This window comes from Corvus hawaiiensis, chromosome 18, assembly GCF_020740725.1.
Source record: "Corvus hawaiiensis isolate bCorHaw1 chromosome 18, bCorHaw1.pri.cur, whole genome shotgun sequence".
NCBI classification, from domain to species: Eukaryota; Metazoa; Chordata; class Aves; order Passeriformes; family Corvidae; genus Corvus; species Corvus hawaiiensis.
Window position 1 is genome coordinate 5725853 of NC_063230.1, and position 21337 is coordinate 5747189.

The 21337-nt window shown below is 42.8% G+C and overlaps 1 protein-coding gene across 2 annotated transcripts in view; it reads left to right on the top strand.

The window, feature by feature from the left end:
• Positions 1–21337, top strand: part of BCR (BCR activator of RhoGEF and GTPase) — a 93434-nt gene that overhangs the window by 15424 nt on the left and 56673 nt on the right. The gene's annotated exons all lie outside the window — the stretch shown is intronic.

Here is a 21337-nt window from a genome sequence, read left to right on the forward strand (position 1 = left end):
GTCATGTCCTGGTCTAATAGTCCAACTAAGATTTCTGTCAGATAGTGTGATTTCCTTTAAAAGCTCAGTCTTGAACAAGGAGAGGGCAAGAGTCATCAGGAGAAAATGCAAGTAGCTTACAGCATTGTAGTATCTTTACAGTTTCTCTGTTCAGTTTTACTTTGAATGCTTATGTGACTCCCAGATAAGACTTCTATTTTTACCTGTGACTGCTGGCTCTGCAGAGATTTGTGAACTCTTCTGACTTAGCTCTGCTGAATTCCTGCCTGTGCACCAGCCAGGTGCTACATTTCTGGCTTCCAGCTTCTTTTGCTTTTTTTTGTTCCTGTTCAGTCCACAAACATGGAAAAAAAATGCCCCACCCTGCTGACTCATTGAGCCCAGAGCACTCCCTATATTCCCGAAATAGGATTACTATCTGAGGCACTTTGAGCAACTCAGCAGAGCTGGGTCTGGTTCTCCACTGTCGAACCTTTTAAAATAGCCTATTTCTTGTTCTTGGCTATGTGCTCTGCCTCAGCTCCAAGGTGATTTCCTTAGCTCGTATTCATTTAAAGGGCTTTTGCAACAAATACAACTGTTGTAGAAATCAACTAGTGTGTAGAATAATCCTTTTAACGGGTTTATTCTGATACTCTCTTGGGTATTTAAGTGGATTTGACTGCATCGTTTAATATGTCCTTGAAGGTGGCTCCAAATGAAACCTGTCAGAGTGTGTCCTATCTCTGCGTGCATACCAGGTGTGCCTGGGAGATGTCAGCCAGTGCCGTAGGCAGTGGGGAGGGGTTGCTATTTGTAGGGGAAAACAGGGAGTAGCAAACCACTTCTGTTTAACACTGTGCTGTCTACAGCTCGGTCTCTCAGATGGTCCTGAGAAAGTCTCGTTGCTCTGCCAGGACTCAGCACCCTGTTACAAGGGCAAACTCATGTTCTTTTGCCTGTTCTTTTCTTCTCCGTCTTGCACAGCCTGCAGGTGTCCAGTGCCTCACCCCAGGGGCAGCTGTACTACTGAATGTATCCCTTTAGCTTGATTTGCTTTGGGATCAAAGGACTGTGTGAAGGCAAATATCAATTATTAATTCTCAGTTTTAAAAATACACAAAGTGACACACTTTTTCTCTTTGATTGAAGTAAACAGCAATCTACTTTCTGTCAGCAATGCTGTGCAACCCTGTTGAAATGTCTCCAGTTTTGAGTTCCTGCAAAAAAGTGCATCCTGTAAAGGGCCGTATTTGGCACTGAAATAGTCAGCAAAATGCCTGGAAAAAAGCATTACAACCTTGAGCACAGCCCTTTGGAATGTAGCAGGTTCCTGATAAGGCAAAAATTGGGTGGGTGAATGTTTTTCAGAGAAGCAGGCCTGGAGACAGGAATAATGTTAAGGATGTTGGGAGTCCTGTGCTTAGAAAGTCCTGGGTTTTGTTTTAAGTATATTGAACTGTAGTTTTAATAATATGAAAGTCTGTGTGAAACTTGTGATTAAGTTCAGTTATTTACTTTTAAAAGGATAACTTGTCATTTCATGTTACAATGTGCTGTATTGGAGGTTGGCTTAAAAAAATGTAAATAAGGATCCTATTCCTGACATGGGAGTGGGGGAGGAGAAAACTCAATCTAAGATTTTCTGCATGAAAGAGGAAGGATACACACTGTTAAAACTGGGGGGTTTTTTCCATATATTGTCTTGCACTGCTGTAATTATATGGGCTTATTTGCTCTTGGGATCTGCAGGTGTTTCAGAAATGTGGGTACATTCCCTGTCCATCCAGGGAAATGGAAGGGTTTTCTTTTCCAAGATCATCTACAGATGACAGGTCTGGGATCTTGACCCTGACCTTTAGTTTTTGGTTCTAGAACTTACTATGTGCATCTCATCCATGAAGTGAGGTGGTAACATCGATGCTAAATCAGCTTTATCCCTGCTCATCTCCGCCTGTAGTGGTTAGATAAGTATGGTTTAACCTTTCTTTTCACTGTTTCTGGTAGAGCCCTGCTGTGGATAGGACCTAAAGGGAAATGTTAGTTGGATCTATTGCCTTTTTGTTGGTTTATGCTGCAGTATTTGGATGATAAAGAACCATACTGGTGACCACGTTTTCTTTTATGTAACCAACCAAACAGCTATTTTTTAATTACTAATGCATGTAAATGAACTGAAGCTATAAAGTAGTTTGTGTCTCATTACCAGGCTCCTTTCAGGGAAGCTCTTCTGTCTTTGTTTTTTTTCTCCCAGAATTTCTATGGCTCTTGGCACAGTAGAATCCAGGGGTCTGACTTTTGTTCACTTATTACAGTGCAAGAGACACTTCTTTTGACCATAACTGTTGTTAATTGAATGGTACGTTGCAATACGGAAATTTTGTGGCAGGAGAATATTTCAGGGAAGTCCAGTCTATTCTCCCACTGAGTTTGCTTAAGAAATCAACCAAGCCTTTAGCTGGCAACAATAAAGGAGACAGGAATTGAAAAAATTCCATTTTTCCTGTGCTACAGGATTGACTGCTAGACTAACCGGCTTTTCTTATTTGCAGTTCTCCAAAGGCAGATCTGTATGTTGGGGTTTTTTTGGGTTGATGTTTGGTTTGGGGTTTTTGTTTGATTGCTTTGGATTTTTTTTTGTTTGTTTGTTGTTTGTGTTTTAACTGCTTAGAAAGATGCATTTACATTAAAGGTAATTTGTGTTTCAGATTGGCTTACTAACCAGTAAGTTCCTGCCAGAACAGTACTCCCCTAAATTTTAGAGCCTTCCAGGTAGGTCTCATTAACATTCTCTTGCAAGATCAGTGAGAGAAGCTGGTGTACTCAGCCAAGAATGCTGTCTTGTGATCTGTAGTATACTAGCAAGCCTAGAAACTTTCAGTATCTTCCTTGCAGCAGCTTTGTCCAGGTTTGCACTGTGTGGTTGCTTATTTATACCCTTTGTACCTATTATTTTTTCCAAAACTCTGTTGTGTGCTCTGCTTGTTCTACCTCTCAAGGAGAACTTTAAAATGTGAAGTTGCTGATGTTCTGGATCAGCAGCTCCCTAAACCAGTTCCTGTGGTGAGTCTGTTTACAGTAGTAACAAGAAATAAGGTGGCACTGTTCAAAGGAAAAAGAAATACCCAGCCCTCAGGGAATGCATGGTTTGAGAGGAGCAGTACGTACACAGCTTTCTTGACTCTCTTGAGAACAGCCCTGCTGAGCTAAGCCCTCCTGCATGTGCACCATGTGGTCCCCAGCGTGGCCTTTTATCAGCAGCAGTGCACTCTGATGCACAGGCATTGCTGTGATGCACTTCCACAGTGGCACACTTTGCTGGAGAGGACTACACCCTTTTTTAGCTGGTATTGGTAGGATATCTGCCTTTCCTAATGCAGTGAAAGGGTCAGCTGGGTTTGTGCATTGGGAAATTGCTTTTGTCTTCAGTGTTATTGTCCCTTCTGCCCAGCTGTGCAGTCTGAGCTGTCAGATGTTGAGCTTAGGATCTCCTGATGCTTTGGTATGATTTTAGTTGTTTTTTTCTTCACTGCTGAAATATGGTCATTTTTGCAGTCCCATAAAGTGAAGGTTACTTTTGCCTGGGAGCAGAAATGTATCTTCTCCAGGAGTGGCTGTTGCCATCTCAGATGCTGATTTCTCTCCTTGTTGACAGTTTTGGGTTGTGATGTTTTTCTCCCATCTCAGTGCCCTTTACCATTCTGGTATCCCTGGTGTGTGTGTGCCATACATGATTCAGTTTCATATGTAATAAGTTTCCTCTTTGGTGCTGATTTGTCTATCCTGAGCCTAATTAAACCTTAATTGCTCTCTGATACCTGTGTAAGGATTCTTTCTGTGTATGATTTGCTGCTGCACAAACTGCACTCCCCCATTAGACTAGCTTAGCCATACCCTGAGCTGGCTTAAAACCAAATTTTATTTCAGAGTCTTTGTGTTCCTGTCTCAGCACTTTGCTTTTTATCTTTCCTTTCCCTCCATCCCTTGGCCATCATCTGCTTCTAGTGCAATGCACTGTCATCTTTGGGGCAGCCCCACGGTGTGATTGGGAGAGAGGAGGGTGGGAAGGTTGCAATTACAGCAGCAGCCTTGGGGAACCATAGAATCATGTGAATAGGAGCATGTGAACTCTTGGAGGGGGCTAATGGACTTGGCAGAAATGCTTCTGACTCTGCTTCTGCTACAACAGTTATTCTTTATCCTTCATGGAGAGCCCATGTGTTTGAGTATCAGGTGATGGATGGGAGTCAGGCTGTAGTAAAGAATGTATGAACAGAGAGCAAAGAGCTTTGAGATATCTGAAAAGGTACAGCAAAATGGCCCTTTATCTACTCAAAGCCAGTTCTGTTACCCTTAACCTTTGATAGCTTTGTGTTTATTGTCCTCAGGGGCCACCATACTTCTACAAGTTGCAAAAGAGCTGTGCTGAGGAGCAGTAGAGTTGTAGGAACTACACTGCATCTGAGTTATTCAGTACAACCTTCATCAAGAGGGTTTGTGAGACTGCTGCCAACACACTTGTAAGCAAAGGCTTAAGGAAAGGGCAGTAGTTCTGTGGATTGCGTCCTTCTAACTTGTTGCCAGACCCTTTGGGTTTTTTGTTTTCTTTTTTTCTCTGACTACAGTTCCCTGAAAACAGCACATCCAGTGCTGAGGTGGTAGGGGGGCAATGTCTGCAGATCAACAGCATAACAAGAAAGAGTATCTGAGTTCTATTGTTCCGCTTTTGTCTCTAAAAACTTCTGTGGCACCCTTTCTAGCTCCAAGATACAGGCAGGGGTTTTCCAGAACAAGTTGCTTGTGATCCAAAATGGACCAGCCAGAGGGAGGGTAAGTAGCTGTCACAAACCAGGATGAATAGGTTGCTTATCTCATTCATCCTGAAATGTCTAATCTGTCAAAGCTGTCAGAATCTGGGTATATGCTGGAGGGTAAGCCATATTTACGTAACGTCTTGGATGGTGTTCAAGAGAGAGGTGAGGCTGAGGGGGGAAGAGGTGACATTTAATCCCTTGCTTGCTGAACCCTAAAGGTTTGCTTTGTGTTGGTCTGCTCCCCTGCACTTCCCTCCTACTTTAATGGCTGTGTTGAATGACAAATGGAGGCAAAGCAGTGAAAACAGGAAACATAATCCCTTAAAAATAACTGGTGGGAAAGGAGGAAAGAAACTGTAAATAAAGGAACCCCTGGTTTCATAGGGCAGCTCCACAGAGCAGCTATTTACTCGTCAGTGAGAAGGAGTTGATATTCTCTGAGGTCACCAGAGAGTCTTTTTGAACTCCTGGAAGGGTGAGGAAGAGCTAAAAGCAGGGGAGCTGTGGTCTGCTTTGTGTTGTTTTCGTTGTTTGTTTTGGGTTTGTTTCTATTTTAAAAGAAGGTTTAGAAACCACTTGCCTTGACTACAGTGTGAGGTTTGGATGGGATGTGATTTATATTCACACATTGTAGGCTGCAGAGGCCCTCAGTTTTCTCTGGCTGTGAGAAGCGAGCCTTACTTCTGTATTGTCATTTAGTCATTGAGAGCAGAAGGGGGGGTGGAGGAGAGCTGACTGCGGGAGTTGTATCTGCATAGGGAGGGAGCCATTTAGAGCAGTGAGGGGCTGCTCAGCATGACCTGTTTTGCCTCAGACTGGTTTTCTCACTTGGCTGACTCTGGACCCTGGTTCCTGTTTCTGCTATGCAGAAGAGGGTGGGAGTGTCACAGCTTTACTGCACACCCAGCAGTTACTGTTTGAGGGATGGACAGAAACAGTTGTGGTGAGCACAACAAAAATCTGTCAGTGGAGCATTTTAGGAGGCATCACGTTACTGCTTGGCAAAGTTGAAGGCTCAAGATTTCCACAAAAATTGGTTAAAGATGCCAGATAGAGACATCCTACCAGTTTAGGTGGTTTATCTTACAGTTCTTTTTTGATGCCATAGCTTTGGGTGGGTGTTGGATGGAGTGCCTTCAGTGGGAAATTCTTGAGGTTGAATGAAAGTAAAGAAACAGAAAGGGGAATCTCTAGACCACTCTTACACCCTCCGTGAATAGCAGGTGCTGAGTAGCTTGCAGAGAAGTTACTTAACCTAAACTGGTAAACAAGGTTCTCCTAGAGCCCAGCCCAGCCTTCCCAGCTCCTGTCTCCTGATCACCTTACTGGGGATGGTAAAAGGCAGTTTGCCTTCTGACTGTGCTGATTCCTGTTGTACAGGAAAGCCTGAAGGGATGGCACAGGACCGTGGAAAAAAGTTGAGGGGGATGTGCTTTGCCTCTTTGCACCTCTGTCATCTTTTTGTGGAAGATGAAGGTTTTCTTTGTAAATAGTTTTGAATGTCACTTACTTACAAAGGGAGACCAAATCCATGTCAGAACTGCCTGTGGATGTGTCTGAAATGCACCCTGTGGCAACTGCCTTCATTAGGAACAGCCAATGGCACTGCCAAGCTTTGGCTGTGCTCACATGTTCTAGTTAACTTTGACTTGGATACCTTTCCTGAAGCAAGCTGGGCACAGCTTTCCTTTTTTTTCCTAAATCTGTAAGGATGAGGGAGCTCCAGCAGCTCTGTAGTATTTAGTCTGTAATAGCTAGAGGGAGAAAATAAGTTGCATGGATCAGTCCTTTGAGCCTTTTGTTTCCAAGTGGAGCCCATGTTAATGGAAAAAATGGTTCCAAACCTGTGCACAGGAACTGCCAGGTGAAGGCTCTTGGCTGTAGTTGCATGGAATGTGGCAACAGCTTGGATGCTGCAGAGTCTGGGCTTGATAAAGGGATACAGGAAAGGTAGGTGATAAAGTTGGATGACTTGCCTGTTTATTTCTTGTTTTCTTAGGACTTCTGTTAATGGGGTGTGGATCTATGGTAGTGTTAATTTAACTGTAATTAAGTCAGTGTTAGAGAAATTTGCCTGTGCATATCTTTAGGTAGTTTCAGCCACTGCTTGTATATGTTTAAAGAGTTTGAGAAATACTGTTTGTGTGGCTCTTGCATTCTAGCCTCTGCAGCTACGCTTCCATTCTTGACTTCCTCAGAGTGCTGCTGCTTATGCATTTGCCTCATCTAACCCCTGTTAATCCAAGAATTTAGTGCTCAAACTTCTGCTGCCTGGCCTGCCCCTTAAGTTTGCAAGAGTACATGCAGAAAACAGCTGGTGGACCAGCTGTGACAGGATTAAAAACCAGAAGGTGCTGTCAAAGCTGAGCTGATGTTCATTACCTGAGCTGTGCTGTGGAGTGAAACTCCCTGCTTAGCTTGAAAATTGCAGGATGGGCCTGAGAGGAATGTGATAGGTATCTACATTTGAGTATCACTGCTTACCTGAGTTCAGCAGAGTAGCAGTTTTTTAGCTGAAGGAACACTGAGGACTGGAGTAAGGCACAGAAGAATTTTTAAAAGGGAATGTTACCCAGGCATGTTTCATTGGTTCTCCCATTGTCCCTCCTACGGTTACTCTGTCAGTTTTGCTTTTTATCTTATGTTTTGTGGCCTGAACTTGGAGGACTTGGCTCGAGGGAAAGCTGCAGCTTTTCCTGCTGCTTAAATTCACTTGCTGTGGCCACCACCCTCCCAACTCACTGCGTTGGGCTCCAGCTGGGTTCTGCTGAGAGCTGTCACCTGTTCAGCTGCTGCTTCCCTTCTGTGGCTTTTTCACTTTGCCACTTGTTCTGACCCAGCTGTTGCCTGCGGTATGGGAGCTGTCACACACCCCGGGGTGGCATCTGGTGCTGGCTCTGGGGCAGGACTGAAGCCCTCCAGCCACATGCCAGTGCTTACGGCCACTTGGGTTTGTTCTGGTCCTTTGTCACCTGCATCTTCCTGAAGCCTGGCTGATGGAAGCTCTGGGTGACTGAGATGCTTTGTCAGACAGGCTTCTCTTCACTCCTTTTCCCAGAAAGGCTGCAGGCAGGTAAGATTGTACTGTGCTTCACATTTTCTTTTTTAAATTCTCTAGCCTTAGGTGGACTTGGAATTTCCCCAACATTAAACATTAGCCCTCAGAATAAATAACTTCAAGCTGGAAGGAAGGAGAAGATGTCAATACATGGCAGCTGTGTGCTTGCTCCGTTGCCCCGTTTTCTTGAGTCCTTTTTTGTCCTACTTGCTGATGCTCTCCCCTGGGTGTGTTGGGGAGAACACCCTGCTCCCAGCCCCCACAGCTCTCCCTGCAGCTGCCAGGGGAGGGAGGCACAAAAGCTGTCTGTCTGCCGGCTTCGGGAGACAGCTGATGGCTCAGCAGTGCTTTAGAAACTTGTGCTCTGCTACAGGTGCTGGGCGGGGGATGAACACTCTGCTGCTGTTTCCTTGGGGACTGGTGGGAATTTCTGAACTTTTATCCACTGCAATGGGGAGTAACAGAAAGGGATCCTCCACAAACACGCTTTGAAGGATCTTCATCCCTTTCCTGCCCAGTGTAGCAAGATGGGATTTCCTCTACCGGCTACACAGATTAATTTGTTGAAAGAACTGTGGGTTGATTTTGGAGCACAAGCACTTTTGTCAAGGTTGCTGTGCAGGTCTAGAACAAAGGTTATTTCTCTCTTAAGGGGAGGAATTTGAAGTCAAAATTTGCATTTTGAAAGTTCTGTGCATTGTCTCAGTGGTACCCTGTCTCTCATAAATGTTCATCACCTTTAAAGAGATTAGTGAGGGTAGTTCTGAGCCATTCCTGAGAAAACTACCCTAGAAATCCATGTATTTGTTCAGCTCTGATTAAGAGCTATTTGGATCAGTTTGGAATCTGTTGTAAATTGAAGTGTACAGGCAGACTTTGTCCTTCCATATTTGTTTATATAGGGATAGTGGAGAATGGTGAGAAGTGGAGAGGAGTATGGAAGACAGTACTATTTTTGATTGTGGTAGGGATACAAAGAAGTCCTTAGTGTAAAGGCTGAGGTGAAGGAGTATTCATCTTTGATAATGGCTTTTTTCTCTGTAGTCTTTGTTTAGGTACTGCTCAGAGTGTGCCATCTCCAGATACAAAGGAGTGAGTTAAGGACAGTGTAAAGTGTGACAGAGAATTTTCTGCTTGTGTTTTAAATAGAAAACTGTCACCTTATTACATGAGTATAGTTGTATTTAAAAAGCTTGAGAAACTTACTGCTTGGATAGACAGGCATTGAAAGCTGTGAAGATGAAACAAAACTGAAATTGTCTTTTTTTGTGTTTGTTTTCACTGATAAACTTCGTGCATTTTCCGGCAAAAACTTAATGCTTAACAGGAACAGAATGTCTGGCTCTCCTGAAGTGCAGTCAATTCTGTAACTTTTGCACTGCTGAAGGCAATGACACTCAAAATGACACTTAGTATCTGTTACCACAGTTTCCAGGTTTAATTTAGTGTTGTTTCTGTCTCCCTGACAAAACATGAGCCTGTTCTTGCGTTGGCTTGTTTCTTTCAGGTTAGTGGTAACCACACCCAGAGTTCCAAGTCCCAGCATATTTTACAATCCTAATTCTTTAACTGCTGAAATACTGGTCAGAAAGTGCCAATAAATTTGCTTGGGGGAGTATTTTTTTCTGCATGAGTCTGAAGTATGTGGGAATGTACTGTAACCTTAAAAATCTAAATGTGTCATGCACACCTGTGAAATCCTGATAAAGAAGGTTCTTCAAAGCTCTGCCTGGCACATTTGAAGCATTGTCTGGGTGAAACTCCGTGATTTAGAAAAGCCTTGTAGTAACAGCTCTGGAATCCTGTTCATTGTCTCATGTTGATTTGTCCATGTGAACATAACAGAAATCCTTCTTGCTCAAAAGACATTGGTCTACAGAGTATGACATCATATATTGAAGTCTGATTCTACAGTGGATTAATGCTAAATTGTTACAGCTGAATCAGTATGTTCCCTTTGGATGATGTTTAATTGGGGGATACACTGTCCTTGGGAGACTGTGTCCTCTTTTAGCTGCAAAGCTGGACTTAAGAATGAAAATTAATAGATCAACTTAATGGAAAATCTGTATCTCTTGGTTTATTTTTTGTATAATTTCTTTGCCAGTCTGTCTTAATCAAGGTCAGATTTTATACTGAAACTGAAAAATTGTGTGAGACAAGGGTCATTTATTAAAGAATTGTTACTGAAGCTTTCAAAGTCATGATTTATCTCTGAGCAGGAGGCCAGACTCCTTGTGCTGGTACAGCAGAGTGATGTTCCCACAGTGCTATCCAACTGGACAGCAAGCTGTGTCCTCTCCTGCCAGGAGATGCTCCTTCCTGCCTTTTAGTGTCCCCTCCTCTCTGGGGACACAGTTTTGCTGTGATCAGAACTGAGACTGCAGAAATACCTACTAACTTCTTAATTCCCTGTGTCAGAAAAGCAGCATATAAAGCAAGTAACATCACCTGTTTTTTTCCTGTCGTGATGTGTAATTTGTGATTATGAGTTGGCCTGGCATCAGGCAGGTTCTTCGTTGGAACTGGCATCCATTCTTTTTGCTCTGTGTTGCCTCTGGGGTAACTGTTCTCAGAACCATCTCTTTGCTACACTCCTGCTCTGTCAGTGTCTACTTAACCAGACTCATGGCTTGTTCATTGTCCCTTCCTTTGATGTCCTTGCTGTCACTGTAAGGTGATACAGAGGGAAAGAGGTTTTTATCACTGCAGTAATCCTCAAACAGCTGGTTCTGCTGGTGGTGAAAAACTACTTCATACTCTCCAGGAGGCTAATGTCTTCAGAATTTGTTGAATAACTGTGTTATGACTGCAGCCGTAATAAGCTATAATTGCAGATAAATGCATGTACAAGTTGGCAACTGACACCATTTTTATGCATGCATAATGTCCTTATCTGTGTTCTTTTGGATAGCTGTTGCAGTCTGGTCTCACTTGCTCTACTGTGGCAAAGTTGAGAGGCTTCTTCCCTAGGAAATCTGGATTTATAATGTTCTGATAGCAAGACAGATACATTCCTTCACGTGTGCTATAAAAGATGTGGTTCTGATGTCATGGATTGCGATGCACTCATTATCAAATGTATTAAAAGCCCTATAGAGAGTGTTAGTGGTTTTTGTGGGGTTTTTTGGTATTGCAATGTGCAGAATACTTTATGGTTCAGCAGTAAGGCCTTTTCTCCTCGCATTTTTGTGATGCATAAAGTGTGAGTTCATTTGAAAGTCTTGTGTCAGAAAATACACAATCTCATTCATTGACACATGCCAGGTTTTGACATCCGGTATTGTCTGTATGCATATGATGTAAATTTGTTTGTTTAGTCAGCATAAGAGCTCTGACCCTGGAAGTCTTTGGCACTGCATAACTTTTTCCTACTTGCTAAGTGTACAAGCCTTGAGTGGAGTGGCTTGGTCACCTGGAGCATCACAGCTCTGCCACAACTACCCATGAAAGGTGAGAGTTATCCTTTCTCAGGGCATAGTTTGTGCAGAGGCTGATGCAGAGCTTCTCTTCGAGTCAGTGTAAGGAGGCAATGGCTGCTGCAGAGTTCTGTAGAGGCCCTAATTTCCCTAAATATTTAATTGCATGGTGTAGCTTACCCATCGATGTGTGTGTGTAGTGTGGTCTTCGTTATCTGTGTGTGCTGCACAGTGTACTGCTTGTACAGCCCCTGAGCTCACTGTGTGACTTGTCAAATCTAAGCCCCTTTTCAATGACTTGCCCCAATCATTGCCCCAGGGTTACTCCTTTTCCTCACTGAAGGGTACTTTCCAGCTTGTTTTAATTATGAGTGTTTCTTCTTTCTGTTTTAAATAAAATGCTGTATCTTTTTTTCAAAATTGACAGGCAGCGTTGTAGCACACTGTTAGGGGCCATTAATTAAACAGAATATTTGGATTTGCTTATCTAAGTGCCTTTTTTTTTTTTTTTTTTTACAGAAACATTTTAAGGAATTGCAATAGGTCAAATGATCTGCAGATCTTAGCTGTGCCTGCTTGTACATACTGAGAGCATCTTGCTTTGTGTGTTTATGTTCCTGGAGGAGTGGTTTTGTTGTTCTAATTTGGATTATTTTACAAATTACTTTCTGTCTCTTAAGTATTACATGCTTCAAAGCACTGGAATATTTGACTTTTTAGTGTTTCTTCTGATAAAATGTTTCTTTCTGATAAAAAGTGTACAGTCCCACTAGGTTCAGTGAAAAGAACTTTCTCAAATTAATTATAAGAATCTTTTTCTGGTAACAATTTCTTTCATATTTCTTGGTCCTGGCCCACAGGTATCTCAGACTTTTCACTGGGGGAAAAAAAAGAGTCTCTGAGGGAGAAACCTGGAAATTTTTAAGCCCACAGTAGTAAATATTTCAGTGCATTATGTGTAGGGATCACCTTGGGAGTTCAGTTTAGAAATGTCTCTGAAGTGTAGACTGTCTGCTGAAGATCAGGCCTGACAAGCATCCACATAGGATTTGAGTTAGTAGAAGAAACCAGCTTGGAAGTGGAAGCATAGAGAAAATCTTCTTAAAGTCCTGGGCAGCATTTTGATGAACAGAGCACATTATTTGAGTGCAGAAACATTGTCTCAGCTGTTTGACTAAGAGTTTCCAAATGTGTGATAGTACATCAAACAGATAGTACATTGTTTTCTTGCATCTCATTTCTGTGACCTTATTTCATGTTAAGTCTAAAGACGGAACTGCAGCTTTGTAATGGCAATTGCTGTGCTGATAGCTGTCTTTAGGAATGTGGCAACAACTAAAAACCATTGGAGAATGCAGCACATGAGCATAAATGAGAAGCACAGTTGTTGAAATGGGTTTAGGAATTCACTTAATCTGCTTCTGTATTTCTCCAAATGCTGTCTGCCTTCTTTTATTCCAGGGGACAAACTTTATCTATAAAGATGGGCAGGGTGACAGGGGTATTAAAAGTGCATCTGTTCCATTTTAGCTTGAGGTGGTAAGAAGTCCAGGCTTTACAGTGCCACCATGTTTGGAGTACATTTTCTTTGCCTGTGGGCAGCAGCATGCGCAGTTAAGGTGCACCAACTAAGTTTTCACACACCCTTCTTAAATCATACCCTTGTATTTTGGGACAAAATAAAAGGCAGGACTTGGGAATTTCCTGGCATTTGTTGCAGTACTAGAACTACAGTGTATTTTAAATGCCCCCCACCTCTTCTTTTTGCTCAGTCATCTCTTTGATACTCTTTAAGTGATGCTACCTGTGCCTCCCTGCAAAGCTTCCTCGTCTGTTAGACTGTGGTCTTCAAATTCCTTTGTGTTAAAGGGAGTTAATGTGGCTAAAGGCTGATTTGAAAAGCTTTGCCAGTATGTGTTGCTCTCCAAAGAATGGTTATGCACATCAGCTATTCACCCTCATTTTTTCTAGGGAGGAGAACTAATTTTCTTTCCTGTGGAATCACACGATTTGGTTACTTCCTGAGCCTAAAATAATGTGCCCTGTTGCTTAAACCTTGTTAGCAAGCTTAGGCTTGCTGAAGAAGCATTTGCTTCTTCTACTCCTCAACCTGTCAGGTTTTCAGATTATCCTTGCTTGTGTTCTGCTGGTAGAGCCAGGTGGAAAATAATAAAGCCCCTCAGCTTATCTGTGGTCAGCACTGACTGAAAGGGAGAGCTTATCTCTCCTCCCCATGTGTCCTAGAGGAAGCCAGGCTGAAGCAATGAATCCCTGTTCCTAACAACAGGAAAACCCAGAATTTGACTTAAAGGGGATGATTGATTGGAGAAAACAAACAAACAAAAAAGACACCAAGTATTTGGAATTGGTATCAAGTGGCTGAAGCTGTATTTGTGGTCTGCTGAGGGGTGCCAAAGCCCAGCTGCCTTCCCACTGCAGATGCAGAGCTCCCAGAGCAGCGCTGCTTGGGCTGCACCAGAAGTCTGGTTATGTATGCTGGAGGTCAGAGCAGCATCCCACAGATTTATTTTTATTTGTTTTCTGAAGTTTCATTCTGGAGAAGCATGTGTAACAGGTTTCATCTCAAGGAAGAGCAGAGACTCCAGGTGTGAGCAGAGGGATGGGGCAGGATATGTACAGGAGCTTGCTCAATCTTTGTTAACCTTTCTCACATGTCGATACCTTTCTCACATGTTCTCATGACAGCAGATGTGATGTTGTATTGCAGGGCATGATTTCAGGAGAACTGCAGGTTGTGTGGGAGGCATGCCCTTATACAATGACCTTCCTGCCTGTAAGGTCTCAAAATAATAATGCATAAGTATTCAAGAACATGTCAAGTCAATTACTCTGTAAGCTTGTCTGAAGACCAGCTGCTGGGACTGGCATCCGTCAAGTCACAGCTCAAGAGGGTGTGGAGGGGTAAAAACTGTAAACATAGTGAATTTGAGACTGACGCAGATTTTTCTCCATGCCCTTGCAGAAGCTTTGACTAAAGGATTGGTAGTAGAAAAGGTAAAAGAGGAGTAAAGTACCACATCCAGAAGAGCTTGATTGCAAAATAGTGCCTTGTGACTTGGTAATGAGAGGGTTATATGCAAGATTTTGGGGGTCTTTGATTTATGTAGTTCTGAAATTCTTCTGTTATGTATGGCAGTGTGTGTTGCTTGTTTCTATAGTAACTTAAAGCTGTCTAGTTTTTCTTGTCTCAGAAGGCTGTTCCTGAGTGATGCTTTGGAATTTTCTCTTCTTTGCTGAATTGAATAATTTGGCCTTTAACTGTATAGGTTATCCTAAGTCGCTTACCAAACCCTCCCTGCTATGAAAAGTGCAAGTGAATAGCCTAAGAAGAGTTCGTTACCTGTAGTAAGTGACTTTTTCCCAAAAAAGTGCAAATATGGGGTTTTTTCTAGCTTTTACTTTACAATTCTGAGTATAGGTAGATATTATCTCAGTTTAAAAATGGAGAACATTGAGACATTGCTGGATGCTAATCTGGCTCTTCCTGGAGTCGAACTGTTCACCTGCAGAGCAAAAGACCCTGATCTTAGCTGTTGTCTTTCTGTAATATGTCCTGATAATAATGAATAAAATAATAAATTTAGCACATCTATACATTTTAGAAAGTTAAAAAACCATGGAAAAACTTGGGGTGTTGTTTGAAAAGCCACATTTCTAAAATGCCATGGCTTTTCCCTATTACATGAAAGGAATTGCTGTCCCAGATGGTTAGACACAAAGGGATTTGGTATACAGAAGGCTTTTGTGTCATGTATTATCTTAGTAACCATGGTGCCATGCTGTCAAACCTTGCAGAAGTTTCCTAGACACCTCTCCAGTGATTGCTGTGAATCACTGACTCTTTTTGGTTTTTTTTTAGTTAGGCTTTGTACATCTACAAGATCCAGAGAAGTACAAGTTCATGGTGCCAGTCTCATGAACTGCCCAGGTGATACTGGAATTAGGGATTTGTTTTTCCAGTTTCCAGAGCAGTCTGCACTCAGAGAGCTGTGATGTTATAAGCAATTGAATTTAAGTTACTGGAATACTTCTAATTTCCAGCAGTCCTGGAGGCGTGGAAAGTGCTTTCTGCCTTGGATTTCCTGCATGCCAGGACTTCTTTTCTCCAGCTGTCATTCTCAGAGAATCCACCTTCTCTTTGCCATCCGGTCTTTCTGGATTGAATTCTCTGTTTGTCACCAGCTCTTCTAGCCTTCTATGCCTCCTCAGCTGAAATTTTTGTTCCTAGCCTTGCAGACAGAAGTGTACCTAAATTGGGCTTTAGTCCTCCTGATTTGCAGCTCTAGCTCAGCACAAAACTGTTTCCCTGTAAATTAGTTTTATCCTCTGTGGTGGAATTTTGATATAATTCTGATGTTACCAGGATCATTTATTAACCACTGCCAGGAGAGGCATTAACTTACATGGATTTATAATCTGTTACACAGCTGACATTAAATGTGTTCCCCAGGTAAGGGAGAAAAAGGTTTCAATTCCTTTAACAGGGTAAAAATCTGTGTAGCTAGGAATTCCTGACCCTTTGATTGAAATACTGAGGAAACATTTAGAAATTACTAGGATTTGTTTGCTTGTGCAGAAGAAAGTTGTTTGCTGTGCTTCTGTTTGAAGCAACTGTTTTTGAACTTGTATTTCAAGCTTTTTCTTCAGTCTTTTCTTCCATTTCTTCTGGACAGTACTGCAGGATGTCTGCTCCATTTCTTGCAAGGAATGGCATCCCCAGAAATGCCACTTCTTTTTCCATGTGTAAGCTCTTTTCATCACTGATTGAGAGTCTTGCTCTGTAGGACCACACTCATGGGCTCTGCTGTTTAAAGAATGGAAGAGGTTTTGGCATTGGTTGCCATTGGGTATAGTACTCCTTGTATCTGGCATGAGAACAGAGGGAAAGACTAGCACTGGGAATAGGGAAATAGGTTTGACTAGACCTGTTGTTACTATTTAAAAAAACTAAGCAGAAGGGGCTTGTCCAAGGTGGTTTCCTCCTTCCCTTTTATCAAACTCAATAACCATGGACAGTGGAGAGGGAGATTTAAATTACCCAACAAACAGATAGGGAGTAACTCCTGACATGAAAGCTTCTATTCATGTCTTCTCCTCCTCCTTGCTTCCCTTAAATAATATGTATTTTTTACACAGCTTTTGGGCCTATTAACTGAGCTGGTTTTGGTAGGTTCAAAATGGGAATGCGGTGTTTAGAGGCTGGGCACTAAACCAGAGAGCTGAGCTCATTGAGTGGTGCCTGAAGCTTTGTGGCCTTGGCCTTCCTTTGCTTAGATGCCTCCAGTTGTGGAGGGCTGTGTGCATGACCCACACTGGCATTCTTAGGATTTCTGTAATGTATGGACAGCATTCAGTAGGAAAAGCAGATTATTAACAGTATTTGAAGGAAGTGGGATCTTCAGTGAAAGTGTCCTCTTCCAAGTTTCTTACCAAGCTGCGTAGGGCAACCTGCTGTGCTGCAAGCCAGGTTTCCTGGCCTCTGTGCAGCAATAGGGTGTAGCATTCTTCCCAGCATTTTCACAAAACAAGGATAGAGAAACAGGAATATTCACATCCAAAAACTTTTCCAGCCTTGATTTTTTTGGCAGACCTTGTAGGCTAAGCAAGAGGAGTCTCAGCTTTTTGGAAGGCAAGAAAAAGCTTTACATTCTGTTCAGAGAGAGGCAATGAGGAGAGGCAAACTTGTCCTCTCTAGAGGGCAGATTAGAGAGAAAATACTGTTACTGGGAGAGAGGGATATTTTAATTCTGGACTGTTCATATGCCTGAAGGGTGAGTTTGGGTTTGAATAAGAAGTTGTACGTCCAGAAGGAAGCTCATTTTGCAATATGGTCATTCCAAGTTTTAGCTGAGAAGTGGATTTTAAACCCTGTCTTTTGAAGGCACAAGTCTCCTTAATGCCAGCTGGTGCCCATCTCTTCACATTCCCAGTTATAGGATGGAATTGCCTGTGCTTCCATGTGACAGTGGTATCTGCTGCTCGTTTACCATACCTGGTGAAGAATAGCATTGATCTCTCATGTCCTTGTGAGACTGGGCTTGGGATGCCAAGACCTGCTGGTCTCTGGTAAGCATGGGTTTCACCTGTGCCATTTGCCTGCCCTGGAGTGTGGGAGTGGGGCCTAAGCTCCCAATGTTTAAGGGCTGCTCTGAGGTTAAGCCCCATTAGGTGCACTGTTGATAGCTATAGAGTTAATGCTGTCATTTGGCAAGGCCTCCTGCTGCAGTAACTGCATTGCCCTGATTCTCCAAGGGGGTTCATCCCTAGTGAGCTGGGTTGTTGTGGCTGTGTTCCCTCGTGTCTGTGCCATCCCTCGTGCTAGGACAAGGGCCAGCCTCATGTAAAGAGCCCCCTCTGAGAGTGGCTGATAGCCAGTAATCCCTTTAGAAAAGTCTGTGTGCTGTGAGACTGTTGTGATGCAGATCCCACTGTTACTAAATTTTACGTTTCATCCTTGGCTTTTTGACAGGTCCCATGGGGACCTTGGTTTCCAAGAAGATGTTACAGAAAAGGAATAGTGGCTGCTGGACCTGCAGTGCTCATCCTTCTCTGGGAGAGGGAGGCAGCTGTGAAAGGAGGGATCACATGTTAGGCTCTAACAGCAGCAGGGATACTTTGCGGTACTCAATTAAAATAGTCCCTTGTGTGAGCACTTCAGGTCCTGAGACTCTCACTGCCTTTGCTCCCATGACCCTTTGTACCTCTTTGAGGCAGAGCATGACTTCAAGGTAACTTCAGGTTTAGTCCAAGACTAAATCTCCAGGCTTGGGAAGAGGGACCTGGCAGTTGAAGGTCCTGAAGTGACTAGTAGAGAACAGGGATAGTGAGTAAGGAACCAAGTCCTTTGGTTAACATCCAGCTTATGTGATGTCCAGGCCATTGCAGTGCCGCCCTTTGATAAGGCTCAGCTGTGCTTTTTGGTTTTCCTCTTGTTCCCTTCGCATTTGTCAACAGCAGGTGCTGATCGTAGGTGCTGGAGGACTGTCTTGTAGCAGAGTTAGAGTGTGGGTCCTTGTGCCCCTGCTGAAGGGGGACATAGTAACCAAAGGCAAGAGACTCCGTCTGCTTGACATACAACTGAGGATTGAGTACTTTACCCTTTGAGATGTAGTGGGTGGGCACAAGGATATGCTGGCTTTACCTGGGAAGTCCTCACCTGGCTTGCTGAGTTCAGCCTTCAGCTTCATGAAAACTTTGTGTTTAGATTAATTAATGCACATGGATCAGCAGTGCAGGTGATTATGAAACTTTACATTTTTTTTCTGAGCTGTTACATTCAGGAGTAATATGCAAATTAAGTGAGTTACGCTTGTTTTGTTTCTCTTCTCATTCCCATCTGTTAAAAACAAACCCTTAAACAAACATGAGGCTATTCCATCATCTTTCATCTCTACCAGGCTGCTGTTAGAAAACAGCTTTCCCTTTAAAGTGCTGAGGTCCAGCCCATTTTTATTTTAGGATAGAAGAGACATAGAGGCTTGTTTCACTTCCTGCAGCTCCTGCTGTGTGTAGCCACTCGTGGTCCCCAAGCCCTTAGGTTGCTGATGTGAAACTAACAGCTTAAACGGTTGTGATTATTAACAGGAAGAAAGTGCCTGAGGATATTTGTCATCTCTTTTGCGTGAACTGTGTTTCTTCCATTACAACTTGATGTCATTCTCTATGGCATCTTTAACACCTGCTGTTTTCATAGTCTACACTTATTTGATTGAAAGCTTCTTGGCCAAGGATCTAGGCTAAAATTTGCTTAAATAGCTTGAGTCTAAGTCTTATTTTTATGACTTACTTGGGCTTGTGAGGTACCAATGTCGTCCCAGAAATTCCCTATTTTAACTTACCTTCCCAAGATCCTTCTTTTTTATTTTTAGTGTTTTTGGTTTTAGAAGGAGTAGTTAATATTTGAGACAGAAAAGGAGCCTCTTGAAGGTGGTGATTGTTGTTTTATGGTAGTGATGTCCTGAACAGGGTTTCCATTGATGCATACAGCTTTTGTAATAAAATACGTGCCTACTGTGCTGGGTGGGTGCATTTTATGAGCTATAAAAAATCTGGACTGGGGCATGCCCCACTCTGAGGAAGTAAAACAAATCCCAGGTTAAGGTTTATTTTTTGGGGGACTGTCTGTCAAACCCTGTTCTTGGGGCAGGATTAGACTTTCCTCTTTATGTGAGTGGATGCCATGCTTGAAATAATTGGCTGGCTAGTTCCATATAGCAACTTAGAAGTAGTGTTTGTCTTTCTGCTGTAGTAATATTGACAGGAATCTTGTCTTATCCTATTACTTCTTCAGTATTTCAAACCTATCAAAGTGTGTGAGTCTGCCAGTGTAGTTGTTGTTTAAAATTGCTGCTGAAAATTAAAGGAAGCATTAATGCAGGAAATGTAGCAGCGTGCAGAGGTTTTGTAGAAAACAGTTACTGTGCTGTTGAACAGTATCTGCTCTGTGCAGCTTGCAGTCTGAAACGTCAGAACTTCTATTTCAGGGCTATGGCAAATTGCTTGAAGCTTTTTAGGGCTGGACCAAGCATCAACACAACACGTCTTCCAAGTTTCTGTAAATGTCCCAATAAAGCAGTATCTAAATATAGTGCTGATGTACAAGTGTTCCTTTATTTTCCCCCTGTTGTGTTTTACTTGCTTCTGGTTGTATGTGTATTCCATTTAAAGATGGTTAGGTTTTTCTCTGAAGTTTTCACTCAAAATATTTGGTTGTCTGCAAACACGATATAAAAGGCAGGAGATGAAAATAAAAAAATACATTTCCTGTAAAAGGAATGAAGATTTGAGGCAGCTGTGCTGCTTGGAGGAGTGCAGCCATCCTTCTGGGTGTGTGCTCCCTTACTGGCACAAAGATCAGCTGTACATACAATTTACTCAGTTCAGAGCAAGTATCTAGGCCTGGCTAATCTTTTTCCCTTTCAAAATGGTCCAGTCAAGCCAGAAACCATGGCCTGGATCCTCTCTCTCTGACAGGGGGAGCATAACTGTGAGGATTTCTTGTGTTGACAAGTGATTGATCCCCTTCCAGTAAGCAGTTTATCCCATCTAAGATTTTTGTTTGCTTCCGGACATGCTTGGGGACTATATAAGGAGTTTAGGTTGACATAATTTCTAAATCAGTTCCTTGGGGGTAGGTGGGGTTAAAGTACCTTCCACTGCAATACAAATGGCTGTGAGTTTCTATACCCCCACCTCTGTTAACTTGAATTGAATGAGGCCAAAGAATCATTTAGGTCTATATTCTTTCTAAGGTGTCTGGTTAAGGTGCTAAGACCATATGTGTACTTGTAATGCATTTTGGCACAAAGTTCTGTTATCTCTTGCCTGACATAAAGGGCTTGCGGTCTTGAAGATTTGGGATCTTGTCTCAAATATTTGAATTTTTTCTCTTCGTGGTTATAGCTTGCCCTCCATAGAGCTTCTCTTTGTGTTTCTGGGTTTGTAGAACTGTTCTCCTCTCAAAATACTGATTTCAGTGTCAGTTCGTGCAGAACATGTCATAGCCAGGGTTTCCACAGCCACTGGTGTGGTGCCAGTGACAGGCAGCCAGGCCAGCTTACTGCTCACTGCAGCACTCAGCCAAATCAAAAGGCTCAGGGGTCCCTGGCACAAGGGGAGCTGGTTCTTGTCACCAGCTGCCCACTGGGAGCTGCCCAGAGCAGTGATGTGGGTGCATTGGGGCTTGAGAGCTCTTGAAAACGGCCCCTGTTCCTGCTACTCCCACATACTTTCCTTTTTAGTGCTTTGTTCTCTAGAAAAATGTTGCTTGTAAAGGAGGGAGGGAGGAGATCCCAGGCTATTATCTGCTAAGTAGGTCATAATTCTGGTAAATAATTGGGGTTTTTTTCAGGCTTGAAACCAGAAGCAGGCCTTAAGTGCCAGTGTCAGACCACTGTGATTATCACTCCTTCTGGAATTTCAGTGCTTCAGCTTGAAGGATAGTTGTCTGGCTCTTTTGGGAGGGGTGTGCCACTGGAAATAAAAGGAGAAAGTAATTCCAAAACCATATGGAGAAAGCATTTCTTTTGCTGCTGTATTGGTTTTAA